This window comes from Monopterus albus, unplaced genomic scaffold (assembly GCF_001952655.1).
Source record: "Monopterus albus unplaced genomic scaffold, M_albus_1.0 scaffold178.1, whole genome shotgun sequence".
Classification (NCBI taxonomy): domain Eukaryota; kingdom Metazoa; phylum Chordata; class Actinopteri; order Synbranchiformes; family Synbranchidae; genus Monopterus; species Monopterus albus.
In genome coordinates, this window is record NW_018128058.1 from 581,763 (window position 1) to 597,448 (window position 15,686).

The 15,686-nt window shown below is 40.1% G+C and overlaps 1 protein-coding gene across 12 annotated transcripts in view; it reads left to right on the forward strand.

Moving 5' to 3' along the window:
* magi2a (membrane associated guanylate kinase, WW and PDZ domain containing 2a) overlaps window positions 1–15,686 on the forward strand; it is a 201,103-nt gene that overhangs the window by 64,213 nt on the left and 121,204 nt on the right. The gene's annotated exons all lie outside the window — the stretch shown is intronic.

Below are 15,686 nucleotides of genomic sequence, written 5' to 3' on the forward strand. Positions count from 1 at the left end.
CACCGGATCTGTCTGCGGATTGGCTTGTTGTGGTGCTGATTTATCATATAGGATATTGTTCTTTGCTCTTGAGCTTCTAAAGTAAATACGCTTCATAGTTAAATAGCTTTTTTTTGTCTGTTAATTGTGTTTATTGTTTTTATTTCCTACTTTGTTGTCTGCAGTCTACAAAGAAAGACTACAGTTAATGGTTACATGTAATTTAACGGTTACAGGAGACGGAATGCCGCCGGACTCAGTGGGAACACAGCCATTAACTAGACTGGCAGTCATCAGCTCCGGTGATCGGGTTGCAGACGGAACGCAACACAGTTAGTGTTCTGCCGGATTTTGCTACTTTGTGGAGATATGCTACATGTACCTTAGTAGCAAAGCTTATGGATTGACTAACCCCACCCCCATCCCTCACCCCAACACCTAAGCTCTTTGTGAAGGGAACATCTCAACTGTAAAATTTGTCAGAACACTCGATATGGTGGAAATTAGGGGTTAGTCATGACTGGGCTGGGATTGTTGCTGTATATCTGAACTGCTGGATGTGTGCATTTATATTCCATATACACATTTGTAAAAATGGAGGCATTTCCCCTCCTTTCCATTCTACACAGTATGTGGATCCATACTTTCAAAATATAATGTTTGTGTTGGTTTATGTGATAACATTGTTCTGGCATTGTCACCATGGCTCTGTTGAAAAGCAAAATCAAGATCACTAGAAACAATCCTGGTCAAATGAAAACATATGCAACCCTTTGGTACAATGTTTTGGAGCACTGAGAGACGTTTAGGGACACCGACAAGGAGACTAAGAGAGATCCTTTAGCAGTAGAAGTCTTTTGTTCCTTTTTCCAGTGCCGGAACATCTCCAGAAATCCCAGAACCTTTTTAGGAATTATCCTTCTGTGGTAACTCAAAATTGGAACATTGTGGGTGTGGTGTATGAATGTTAACACTTTGTAATAATTCTTTAGTATATTACTTGTGTGGTGTAGAAGAGAATTATTTAAGAATGTAATTATGTAAGAATGTTAACACTCTGTAATAATTTTTTAGTATATCACTAGCGTGGTGTAGAAGTGAATCATTTACTGCTTGCAAACCAATGATGGTAAGATGATGTCATGGGGTAGGACTGGATAAGTCTGACTTCTTCCTACTCCATTCAAGCATGTACTAGGTATAAGCAAATTGATTTTGGATTAGCATTTGTTGGATATGTGTAAAAGTATGTGTGTTGACATATCAACTGTCTTTACATGCTTGAAAGAATAAATCAAATCAAATTAAATCAAAATGTCTGCTGTGAAAAAGGTTAGTTAGTTTCCTGACTAGCCTTGAAAAAAGCCTTTTTACTAATCAATTCAGCCATCATGGTCTTTCAAAGGTAATTAGCTGATCATCTTTTTTTAGTGCTTTTTTAGTTTAACTCCCTGGAGTTTTTTGGACAATTTAGCCCACTTTATACCTGGCATTAGCATAAAATCTGCATCTGGGTAAGAAAAAATGTGTGATAGCTAAAGGTTTAAGTGAATGAAACTGACAGATACACTGAAAGCTGGTGAGATCTACGATAAGTGATAAATCTAAGGCAGACAAAAGGACGAGAGCAAAAAAAGAATAATAAGGGATAGAGCTGAAGTAGTTCATCACAGCAATTTAAGCATAACCAGTGAGTACTGAAGAAAAGACATTTTCCTGGGGCTGAAGGCTGATGGGCAGACAGTGGGAGAGTTACTGCCACTCATACCAATCGTGGCACGTGGATGGAGTCAGCCAGGGCTGTTAAGGCTGTGCCAGCTCTTAGATAAATTGCCTGGTTGAAATCCAAGGTCAGAACGTTAAAAGCCTGAGCCCATGTGAAATCAGGCCCGCCTTCTGGTAATCCACATAGATTTGATGGTGGAGATGAAGAGCGGAGAGGAATAAGTGTGTGTAGACTAGTCGTGGCGCCTAAATGGGCTATAGTGATAGAGAATGGATAAATAATTTAGGTAAAATTAAACCGGAAAACGTGGCGATTACATATAGAGAGTTGTATAATGTGACTTTCTCATAGTTTCAGACACACTCATTTGTAGTGTGTGTACTTTCATCGGAAGACTACAGAGCCATGCAGAAAAATAACTCATTTCTGAGTGTTTGACTCAGCGAACATGGCTTTATAGTGGAAACTTAGACATTTACAGTAAATAACTCAAAGGGTGGACACAAAGATTAAAAAACACAAGTGCCTCTCATGTTTTCCCCCCTGACACTAAATCAAATACAACAGTAATAATATAGTAATGTCCATTGGATGTATTGTACTCCATGTTTTGCCAAAAGGTAAAATGATGATGATTCCTAAGTGTCTGAATTCTCAATTTACTGCACAATACAGCTGTTTCCACTTAAAACAAAGCAATAGCTGGTTGTGACCACTCATCACTGAACAAATTTTGGTCAGTAATTTTTCAAAGGCCTGCCTTTATCTAGAAATTCACAAAAGAGGATTAAAGGAAAGTCTGAGACTCTACCTAAATATAAGCAGCAGACGTGTTTTTTTTCTCCATTTTCAAACCTGTTATTGGTCTAAAGACCCCTCAGATGGAAGTTATGACCCTTCTGGGGCTCCCAGCCCCCAAACTGTGAGACACTCTAATAAACTTTTTAGCTTTTAATATGTACATAGGAAACGTGTATCAGTCAACACAAAACAGATTTTGGACTATGACTATGATTATAGTACATGTAAAAGTGTTTTTATGCATGGAATCTATGCACAACATTTATAGTAAACTTTTACTGAGAACCATTTAATTTAACCAGAGATAAACATCATAAAAATCCAGTATTGACCTAAAACAGCCCTGCTCACTGATGTGCAGGACTGGCCACAGTGGTACAATCTAGTAATAACTGAAAGCAATCCATCAACATGCCGGTAAAGAGCCTTTTCTTTGAACAGAATACATCACCGAGCCCTGATGGCTGCTGTTAACTTTCTATCATGATGCTTTTGTGAATGCTGGCTCCGCTGATAACAGCCTAACTGCCATGTAAAGATTTCAAGCAGCGGTATGGTAGCAGACAAGAGACCCTTAAACAGAACACTACAGTGAACATCCACTAATGCAGACCTATGGTTTATGAAGGGTGTGATTGGATGTTAACATCTGTCTCTAAAGTGTGCATTGCATGTCTGGCTTGTTATTGCTTTGTTGCACTGCAGTGCCTGTTACATTTGGGTATGCATGCTCGTGTGCTTTAGACTTTACATGCATGGTCAAACAACATTTGTGTTAATAGCAGGAAGTATTTGTAAAGATTGGGAGTTAATGAGGAATGTGATGCCCACCGAGGCACTGAGTGTGTGTTAGTGGCTTGGACAACCATGCGTAATAACAATGGTCTTCACTAATCAGAGAAAGACTGAGTCCGTCTGTGCATCGCATTTGCTGGTTTGATCATCCTGGAGTCTTGTGGCATAGCAGGAAATATGAGCCTCTGTCTGTCTCCCACTTTGTATCCTGCCTGTAGCTTCACTTCTTTCTGTCACAATCAGTTTCTCTCCCTGCAACTTCTGTTTCTTTTTTGCTCTGTATCAGTGTATGTCTGCATAGAGTTTGTTACAAACCAGATTTGTGACGGAGAATGTAAGTGTATTTATTTATTTTCCTCAGGTAAGTGCTCATCAAAAAGTCCATGATGTAAGCTGTGTGAGAGCAGACTGTACTTCTGATCTGAATCCTGAGTGAAGTTATCCACCAGGTGCCTCTGACTGACCCTTTTCATTTATCTTAGTTTGGTATGTGTCAGTGTTTCTAGTGACTGATAGATGACAGCAATAACCAGGATAATAAAAACACTAACAGCTCCTTAGTGCCCCTTCATTCATTATTTACTGTATCTCTTCAAGGAACCTAGTAAATGCTCAAAGTGTGAGCATCCCCAAGGAGCTTTGACAGAGGGGAGCCTCACTGCAGAGCTCTGAGTTGGGGCCCAGTATGGAAGTGAATGAGGACCAGGCTGAGACTCTTAAAGTAGAGATGGACTTAAGGTGATGCTGCATTATAGGTTGTTATTTGACGTGTCAAAGGAGGAACAGGAACATCTGCTGTGTGTTAGCTTGTGTAGTAATTTGTCTCTATGTTTCTCTTTCTGACAAAGGTTAGGCAGATCAGATAAATATCTTTAGTCAAAACCATCCTCTCTCTCATCCCTTCATTTTCTCTGTTCTCTTTTTTTTCTCTGCTCACTCTCTCATTGACTCATCGGAGGCAGGGCGGGGTTTCCATGGCAACTGTTTCCACTCCCCGTCTGCGTCAAAGGCTCGACTCCTCTTAAACTCTCAGCCCGCTTTCTTTTTTTCCCCATCCATACCCCCTCCACTTCGAGTCCTCTCTGTCTATTGCTTCCATCTTTCTGTAAGGGCAGACCGCAGGTCAGAAGAGCCAGGAAATGCAGGACAGACACCAAGTACTCTGTTGGAAATGGGATTTTAACCCGCAGCAAATGGAGACATCACTTAGACTCATGAAATCAAGTTGAAAGACAAAAACAAAAACATATGTTGTGACTCTGGCTTTTTCAGAAATGTATTACTTTAATAAGCAGTATCTGATCTGCCATCACTCATCCTGGCTTTGTGCATAGAGACAGGCCTTGGTGATGGAGAGGTGTGTGTGTGTGTAGGGTGGGGGGGTTGACTGACAAAGCAGGACACAGATGTGGACGTGCTAGGCGGTGAGTGTGACATGATGCCTGATGCTCGTCAGCAGATGTGTCCCACAGACGTGACGGGGGATAGGTGTGAAAATTGCTTGCTAATTGGTCTTCATCACACAAGGACTGTCCTCTGCCCTTGTCTGTGCCGTAATGGTGTCATATAGACAAAACCATCAGGTGACCTCACCGTGATGCTGATATGGGAGCTTCCTGCATCCTCTGTGATGTTGTTTTGGGAGAGAGGGAGACAGATAGAGGAACAAATGTGACACTTTGAGTCTTCTCCAGTTTAGAATTGAACAAACAACTAATTACAAACTTTTCTATTTAAAAGCATTTATAACACCTGAAACCACATGGAGACACTTTTCCAATTTTCAGTATGCCAAATCGTTACATTTTAACTTCTTCATTTTTGTGACTAAGAGCTAAGGCATTGATGGCTCAGCGGCTGGATCTTAATGGAGCTCGGTTCCACTGTGCCTCCTCGTTCCCATGACATGTGACAGCTTGCTGGATTTTCCAGGAACATATCTGTGAGGTGCTACTGATAGAAAATGACGCCTCTTTTAAGTTGGAAACTGGAGATAATTAAAACTGGTGGATAAGAGAGAAAAAAATTGGACCTCAGCTCCTATAATTGTGTCCACAAGGAGCAGAATATGTCATATTCACACAGTGCTGTCACCACAGTGCCCTGGGTGCAGAGAGGCATAGTCTGTTAGTGTGCAGCATGTCCTACAAATCACACACTGAGCAGTGTATATTTGATAAAAGGAGCTGTTATTTGGTTACTGTGGAGCTACAATCAACGCTCTTCATCATCACACCTTTGCTGAAGATGTTCAGATTATCATCTCTTTTTTTTTTTTTTTTTTTTCTTTGTCCTCACTCTCTAACTTTCTGCCATTATTTAAGACATATGAGGTTCAAGTTGCAGTCCTGAGTAACAGTACTCAATCAGTACTGCATTAGCTCCTTGGTTCTATACAGAATTGGAGCATACGTGGGACACTGAACTTCATTGTCTGTCCTGTGGTTCGATTGCAGTTATTGCCTCCATGCCTTTTACCAGCATCTTGAGAAAAACTCCTTGAACCTGCAGGTAGAGAAATCCCTTTCATTAAATATTCCTACAGTGTCATGTTGTTAATCCAATCACTAAAAAAACCTTTTCCAAACCATTCTCCTAGTGCTATCTTTCATTTAAACGCTCGGCATCCATTTGGAAAAACAGCGCTAAGAAGTGCACTGCACCCGCTGTATTTCACCACCAAGATGAGAGCGTGCTGGCCTTATCGCTGGAAAGCTAAATGGAACCGCAAACGTTGGGATATCATTTTAAATGCAGCCCTAACTTGACAAAAGAGTTTTCTCCTTTTTTAAAGAAACAATGACAACAGAGATTAGACTGTAGGGGGATTTATCAGAAGTCCTTGTACTATGTGATCAATGAATTGAGAAAGGTGTGTGCTCAGTGTGTGTGGTGATAGTGCAACTAGGTCTGAAAAATCTGTAACTTAATGCACAGAGGCTTTTGAGTCTCACTTAACCTGCATGCTTCTGTAAAGTGGAGGTAAGATATGGTTTTACAATGTACTGTAGTATGTACATGGCAAATGAGAAATGCATGAGGAACAAATGTCTGCAGTGGCCACTAGACACCTTGTGTTGTCATTTAGTCTGTGTGCTTGCAGGTGTGTGTGGGGAGAACTTGACCGTTTGCAAAGCTCATCCTCCATCATTACTATTGGCTGCTCGGCCTGTCATGCTTTCTCTTCTGGCATGGCACGCCTGCAGGTTATTCAGAATTCTGTCATGTTTCAAACAACACATTGTTGATTTCAGACAGAGGCAGGCAAGAGCAGGCTTTACATTTCTCTCCAGTAATCATTGATGTTGACTGATCTAAAATGGCAACCATCACTCTCTAGCTAGATAATTAAGCTCCTGTTAGCTCCTTAAGATGACTGAAAATTTTGTCTCCTTATGACTAATTTTAAAATAAGAGTCATGTAAATAGGTCTGAAATAAGCACTTGATGAGTACTTGGATAATATTCTGCTAAAAGACTGATGCTAAAGTTACATCCTAGACATACACCATTGTTCTTGCAGTGTACAGCTTCAAAGTCCTAATATTTTAAGTACAGACTCTTCTAATACACCTTAACCATATAGCATAATTTATGTGCTTGACTGTAAAGCAAACATTATATTGTTTCTTTAAATCATAATTTCTGTCACAGGTAAGGTTGGCTGGAGTTTTGGTGAACCATAAACCTCCCCAGAAAGAGTAGAGGACAGATGTGCTAACGTTAGCCTGAGCTTTGATAAAGTAACATCCTGGACTCCAGCTTCCACACGGGGTCGAATACGATACAGGGGATGTTCTGTTCATGATCTTTAGTTTTTTAAAGTAATATGTAACCGCACAAACTAACTTGATTAATGCTGCTCGGCACCAGAAGCAACACTCAATTACAGTTTTTAACAATTGCTAAAACAATAAACCCCATTCTCTGAACCAAATTCTCAATAGCCTAAACCAATTTGTCGAATAAATCACTCTTTCTGCAATACCTTAAAGTTCAGGCACTTAGACTCTGTTAGCAAATCTCATGCACTGTTTTTGCTAAACTCTAAACACATTCTCACTCACTAAAACACAATTCACACTGTCATGAACCTGTGTTGCAAAACACTAAACAGAGGACAGCAAAACTTAAACAACTAAAGCACAGTTGTCATCGTTTACACACAATGATTCAAAATTGTTCACACTTGTTTCTAATTATATGATGAGAAGATACAAATTATAAGCCAGTTCAAAGTGCACAGATGGCACAGGTACATCCATCAACTATGGATAACAATATGAGAGGTAGAGGAATATGAGGTGTTGGACAAAAAGGACAAGGAAGAGTAAGACCTTCCACCATACAGCACTGTCCTCAACCCAACAGAAGAGTTTTTCTCTGCATGGCGGTGGAAAGTCTATGACCGAAACCCATATACCAGGGAAAATCTCTTACAGGCAATGGAACTAGCCTGTGGTGAGATAGATGTGCAGTCTTGTCAAGGCTGGATCCGCCACACCAGAGGGTTTTTTGCCCATTGCCTGGGAAGAGACAACATTGCCTGTGACGTAGATGAAGCCCTCTGGCCAGGCCGAGCTAAAAGACGTGATCCTGAAGCAGAATAATCTTTCTGATGTGTTTTTCTTCTTATTTTTTGATCGTAACATAATTTTTGGTAAATTCACTATACAATAAACCTTTTTTGTTGTAACTACATGTCCTGGATGCTGTGTTCAACTTTTTTTGATGTAGTGTCTAATGACTGAGCTGCAGTGTGTATATGATTGACTCATTTGTGTATGATCTGAAAGCATTGTTTGATTTTGAGTGCTGGTGACATGGTTTTGAAGCAATTGCTTGATTTTGCCAGACGAGTCGGAGGTTTTGTGAATTTAGTCTGAATATTTGGATTTGTGTTTAAGGTTTTGAAAAAATGAGTGATGGTTTCATGAAATGTGTTTTAGCAATTCAGAAAAACTGTATTACTGTGCGCTGGATGTATTTGTGATTATAAAAATGGTAAACACATACACAGAGAATTATTCTTATTTGGCTCTGAACTGTTGCTGTTGTGGGAGGAGTATTCTATATTGTCAAATGATAAGTGCTGATGGAGGTACACGGAACATTTTGCTTTTCTAGGATATGATTAGGTTTTCCACTGTTAAGTCTTTATAGTTTAAAAGCTCATACTCACACAAAGTAATACTTGATGCCTTTTGAGGTGTCTGTCCACGTTCGTCCACCCCTGTATGACTGTATAGGATAAAGGTGTGTTTGATTTAGTCTATGGAGCAGCCTGGGGACACACTGAACCACAGCCTTAAAATTCATGATCAGAGCCTTTGTGGGCAAAATGGCATTTCTTTGGCCAACCATGTACCAAATTCCTATCTTCAATGTGAAGCTGTTTGCACTCAAACATGCAGCCAAGATAACAATTCTTCCATATGTACATGCACTCTAACAATTGGATTATGACCAAAGGAAAGCAGTACTCCGATGACAGCGTCTGGCATGTAAAGATTTTAGTCATGTTCATATCAAGGTCATAATTAGAGGAAGCTCAACTCAATTAACTTGGTTATTCAGCAACCAACAGACATACTTTTATCATTCAGTATTTTGATTCTTAACCACCAAAGGTCGCTCAGACTGAGAGTGAATTTATATATGAAATATATAATAAATATAATTATATATGAAAATATTGACTGGTGCAGTTTAAAGGCATTTAAAGCGATCAGTGCTTAATGTAAAGATGTTGCTCATAGTAACAAAACAACACAATATTTGTTACCCAGCTCTACCTCTCTGGAGCGTTTTAGCACCTTTCAGCTCGATGTTTTGTTTCACTAACTGCTCTTATCATGCTCAGCTGCAGCAGCAAAGTCAGAAAAGTCAGCTGTTCACTACCTGTTCAGCACCAAATGGAGCACAGACAAAGTTAACAACGACCAGATATCATGACCAGCATGGTTCTGTCTTATTTTATAAACCTACTGTATGTAAAACATCCTCTCCCATGGAAATTTGCTTTCATAACATTGCATACTTCTGCCGCTGGCTCCCACATGCCTCCTTAATGTTGTATGATGAGCTTCAGAGTGACATAGTTTATGTTGTAGCGGTTTAGCACCATCCAGCGTAGAGACGGGAGCAGTCGCCAGGGCCAGAGACAGAGGAAGAGAATCCCCAGGGTTTGTCTCATTGCAGACAGTGTCACTGTCACACTTCCCTAGTTTTAGCAGCATTAGGCTTTACCATCCCTCATGTTAATTACTGGGGCTGAATGAGTAATTGGCTCATTGTGGATGCTAAAGCTAAGGCAGAGGGTGAGATTAAAAGAGGGACGAACAAGGCAAAGCAGATGCCATGGTAAAAGAGAATTTTTTTTTTTCAGAAGCAAAGTCAGTGGTTATTTTTGTTAGGTTTCAGTGTCTGAGGCTAAGATTAAGAATCTTTCTCTCTCATATTTGGTTTCTCACAAAAAAGCCCTCCTCTATCCATCAGCCATTTGTTTCCTTTTTTTAAGATGAGATTTGTTCTGTTCCTCATCCCTCCTCCCCTGTTTTCCATTAAGCCTGGTGAAATAAGCTGAGACATTGCATCCTACAGTAAGGTATTCAGTCACCTTAGCTAACTGTGAATGATGCCCAGAGGTAGGTTGAGAATTTTGCCAGAAACCTGAAAAATGTCCTGCAACTTGGACTGATTTTGTCCACCATGTTCCTGTAATATTGAAGCAAGAATTTAGTCTGGGAGGTCTGTGCAATCAGGGGTCCAATCTGTGTTACTGCTGCTCTCTGTGGCTTTAGGTAATAGCGAGACTACTGCTTAGTCTGCTTAGCCAGCGTGCTCACACAGACATATAAGAGCTCTGATTCTGTGTATCGAAGCCCCTAATGAAATATTCTATCTTTGTCACACCAGTGGTATGAGGAATTGAATGTGCAGAGGCTGCTATCTCAAGCTGTGGCCTGCTGAATGAGGGAAAGCTATCAGACTGTCAGTTTTTTATCTTTGTTTGCAGCGATGAGGGCAAATAAGCTAGACATTACAAGTATTCAATTTAGAAGGTAATGATCTTACACTAGAAAACATAAGCACTTATCTCAAATGGCAGTACTATGCAATGACTTGAACAGGCTGAAACTCACTGCACCTTATTTGATGTTGAAGCTTTGGTCTCGAATGACACAGGTACAGTTTTTTTGTTGTTTCATAAGGAACCCAGAGGCTGTGAAAAATGTAATCTAGCAGGCCGAATATGTGAGATGCTGGTCTGTTTCATTCTAAAGTGCATGGTGCAGTGTAGCAAATGCCTTTACAAAGCGACCTTCTCAGTAAGTACAAAAAAAATCCATTCTTGCCCAGAAAACCCTGCAATTTGGTCAGTTGTTTGGGTCAAACCCTCAGAGATGATAAACACTTTTAATTTGACAGTTTGATAACTTTTTTTATATTTGCCAAAGTTCTTTTATTATCTTAAGGAGTAGTCTTATCTTTAAACAAGATTACAGCCTACAATACAGTAGCTCTGCCTCAGGTTGAAGGTGCTAATTCAAGTACAGCAGCTTAATCAACCGTGAAGCTACTTGTGAATTGACCTTTTTACTTAGTGCTGTCAGTGCATATTGTGAAAGAACAAGATTATGGTTCAGCCCGCTTTTATGAAATGTGTTCTGACTCATAACATTGGCCTTCCCATATTGCTGTTTTCATTTATTCATTAAGTTGACACATGGGTAATCGTGTACTGGTGAACAGATGGGCATAATATTAGCAGTTCTGATAGGAGAATACATCACAGGAAAACATTCTTGAAAAGAGGCAGGGTGTAGCTTCAGCTGCTGAAGTGCTCTTTGAAGCTGATCTGACAGTCGAAATGAAAAAGATGCAACCAGTGATTGTTGTGGGAGTTTTGGTTGACACAGCCGGAGACACCCACACTGTAGTTTTGACGGTTTCTTTTTTAAATCATACTTTGATCCAGTTATAAGGCTTTACAGGTTGACATTTTGCAGTTTCTCATTTTCCAGAGTTTATATTTGTCTAACATCACATACTTTTACTGCGGGGTGGAAGTCGGGTACCTGTGATTGGCTCTTCTCACTTAAAAACTTTATTTTTTAAACATGGAACTATGTTTTCATGTTTCAGTAAAGGGGACATTTGAGAATGTCAGAGTCCATGTACTCTGGCATGCTTTATGAAATTGCAAGACATGAACAGGGTTACGCCATTTCATTCCTCCTCTCGACTTCTTCAATAGAACCTATTCAGAACTGTTTTTTATGTTAAAGTTTATTGTGAACTTTGTCCCTTTCAGTTTGAATACAGAACTGCGTAAAAGCCACAGGAAGTTTCAAATGAGAAAGCAGACATGCAGGAAAGTGGTCTAAATGTATACTATGGCCAGATAGATATTCACACTAGCATGTCGGGTCAGTGTAACATGTTTGTTTGTCTTTATTAATTAATTCTATTATGTATAATATGCAGTGCATCGTGGTGAATTGAACCCTGAACACCAAATGAGCAGCAAAGAAGAAGCACAGCTATGCGCAGCAAATTACCTCTCACAATTGCTTCTGGTTAATCTTATTTTTCTCAGATTTATTCTGTTTCGCTGTGATCTTGCCATGTCCCATTTCCAACAAATCCATGCCAGTACTTGTGATATTCCTGCACAATCATGAGAATTTCTTTCTTTCCTTTTGCCTGTTTTCCTGCAGTGTTATTATTTTCCTGGTTGCTTTGATAAACTGCACAGTCTCCCACCACAGAAAATGTCAGGCTCTTGCTATTTTCCTCTTCGGCCTATCAGTTTACTAAAGAAGAAAATGCATGGCAGTGTATTTGGCTCAGCTCTCCCTTACATTACCTTATTTCCTCACTTGCACCCTCACTCTCGCCTCACTCCTCCATTGTGTTTGCTTATACCGGCCTTCATTGGTTGGTTTGTTCACAGCATAACTTAAGAAGTATTGAGCAGGTTTGGATAAAAAAATTTTGGATGGGTTGGATATGACCCACCTAACATTCCATTAGAGAATGATGCTGATCCAGAGCATCATTCAGATCCAGGAATATCTTAAAAGATTCCTCACCATTGTGAGTGTTGGAATGGCTGTTGACTGCATGTTAGAACCCCCTGCGCTGCTCAGAACTTAGAGTGAAGACAAGTAGAGCTAATACAGCAAGTGTAGCAGGAGGCACCTTGGAAAATACTGTGTACATCTGTGAAGGACAAGAAGTACACATTGTTATCTCAGTCTGCATGGGACATTGATCTAGACATTTGTGGCCTTTAGTAATCGCTCATGTCTGTTGTTTTTCTTGAATAACTTACATCATTCTGAATGCTAGGGGTAGATTTTCATGGTCAAGGAATCACATTATGACAGTCAAACTGTCATGGAAATACTGCTTTTAGGTGTAATGGCATTAGGAGGAAAGTGAGCTGCTTTGACAGAGGTTGGCACTCTCTGAGTGCTGTCTAGTTTATCTGTGCACTCCACTGCACAGGAAGATGCTTTGTTTGCTCAAGGTTGGATTATTATACTGATCAGCAAAGAGCAAGTACATGTTGCCATTTGTTTACCATGAGCAGCTCACCTTCTCAGACAAGCATAATGCATTTACTCAGAGACATACACACAGACGTGCATCAGAGTCAGACACACACACAGTTTTTATTGATAGTCGGTTCTGTTTTGGATCCATTTCCAGGTTAGGGGTTCTTTTTTAAAAATCCAGATTTCTTTAGAGATGAACATGCATCTTAAGAAATCTTCAGCGTCCGTCAGCGTTTTATTTGCTAAGAGCAATGTACAGGCAACTTACTTTTAGCAGGTCCTACCCATTGCTTGACAATGACAGATTACTGTATGTCACAGGCAGCGGATTGTATGAGCTGTAGCAACATTGATACCGAGAGACGATTCTGAGATGCTAAAACACTGCATAAATCTGAGAGAAACTGCTGAGTTGGGTGGTAGTTCTCTGGGTTCATCCCTCAGAACTGCCCCCTTCACATTAGTCATTTGAGCCATCGTTAATATAAAAATATTAGTTTAACAGTTCTAAATCAGGACCTCCAATAGCGTTTTAAAAGGAAGGTATGCTAATACAAGTAAGCTTCATATCTAATTGCATATTGCATGCTGTTCATTTCCAGGTGGTAACTGCAGGTTGCTTTCCCAACCCAATCTTTGAGTTTTAGTTATTCGTTACCTTGAAATGTTAAAGGTTCAACCTAGCCCACAACCCTTCTGTTAAGTGGCCAGCGTGCTTCAGCAGCCATGTTAGTTCTCAGAAGCAGAAAGATCAATTCCCCAAGGCAACGTAGGAGTGAAGTATACACGTCAGGTTTTGTCACACACCCACCTGCTCACACACAGGTGGACGTTCATACACATGCATGCTGCGTACATGGACAGATGTTTGTGTCTTGACTTTGCAGTGAGGAATTGTCACAGTAAGTGATTTGCTCCTGGTGTGTTTACTGGGTGATAGAGTACATACAGTATGTGTTCATTGTTGTATGTGAGAGAGAAAGCATCAGAAATTAGACCAAACCTTTACAGTCTCTGCAGGGAGAGTGAGCAAGTGGTTGAAATGTCTGGCAATAATGTTGAGGCTTGAGTGATGGCATCTGTAGGGACTTGATGAGAGCCAATTATGAGCCAATTATGCTGATTAATGGGATTATAGCTCATACCTCTCCTGGTACATACTCACACATGTAAATAGACCAGTTCCTTCTCAAACTGGAGCACATAAATGCAGTTCCACTCACAGTCTCCCCCATCCTGCCCCATGCAGCAGTGCATGCTGTCCCAATTGAGAATAGTTGTTTGGTCTGCAGTTCAGAAGCAGAGTTGTCTGACAGAGAAACAAGGACAGCAGGCAGAGTGGCCCTGTCCTCACATCCCCTCAATCCACTCCCTCTCCCCGGGGTCTGCTTCAGAGAAATGAGACAGCACAGCACCTCCTTCATAAAGAGAAACCTCTGACGGTGTTTTACCTGAGTGTATGTGTGGGTTGTGCAGACATGTTGGTCAGGTCTGTGCTGGTTCCTTTCCCATGTACGTACATTTGTGCCAGTAGGAGCATCATACCCTGATACATGCCAGTGATATGTGGCCTGTTCTCCTCCCGCTCTGCCAACAGTCATTTGTCTGTCAACCAACATCCAAACCTCTCCTGCCTGCACTGCCCACTCTGATATTTATGAGCTGAAAAATGTACAAAAACTGTACAAAAATGGGATCTGAACAGTAGTTTGTGAGTGAATAATTTTTGTGTCTGAGTGTCTTAAGAGTGATGAAAGCCTTACTGCATTATCGACAGAAGTTCTCAACTTCCAACAACCCTGCTGCTTTTTCATTTTGAAAATTCAGCGTTGTAATCGGGGTGTATCGATTATCTTTTCCCTTTCACAATTCTACAAACTAAACTCACAGTATTGATTCATACAGAGGACTAATTTAATGCCAGAGCTGCTTTTTCTCTCTCACTGTAGCATCTGTTTATATCACAGTGGTTGAGATCATTCTTCCTGGGATTACACCTCCACATTATCATTACTTTTTAACCATAAGTGGAGATGCTTATCAACTAATGATTCCTGATCAAGAACTGTCATACTACATATCTCATCCTGGATGGTTGCCTCTAGGAACCCAATCATTTGATTCACTCATAGTCATAAAATGTGTTATGGGGATAGAATTATGAATTGTGAACCTACTGGATAGTGGGACGTCTTCATAGCGACTCAGAAAAAAAATCAGTTCTATTTTTCATTTGGCTGACATTTTGGTTACAGGGATTCTGGTGATCAAACTGAGTTAGGGAGCTGATCCACCATGAAGCATTTGGATTAACATTCCTTGCCTCACAGTGATGTCGAATGTGAAGCAAATAAATCTAAATGAGCATTTTCAAGCTGTATGAAGCTGTGCTAGTGGCCGTGCTATAGATCAGCTATAGTGACTGGCTGGAAACTTTATAAATAAGACCACCATCTCAATCTCTACTATTACTGCAGTATACAGTCAGTGGCCACTTTATTAGGCACTCCTGTACAATCTATTGCAGCTCAGAATGCTTCAATTAACTCTCATAATAAATCATAATAATCAGTTCATTTATGCTATAGTTTTGCAATTGTTAAATCATTGCCTTAAAATGTAATTTAAAAAAAGCCTGACTTTACAATGATATAAAACAGAAAAAAGCAGCAAATCCTCACACATGGGAGGCAAAAACAAGCAAATATGTGTCAGTGTTACTTACTGTAATAATAATAAACAATTAATCACTTATTGTAGCATGAAACTATAGAACTTTTTTAGTTTGATAATGTCACTGTGCCTTTTTATAGAAGAAA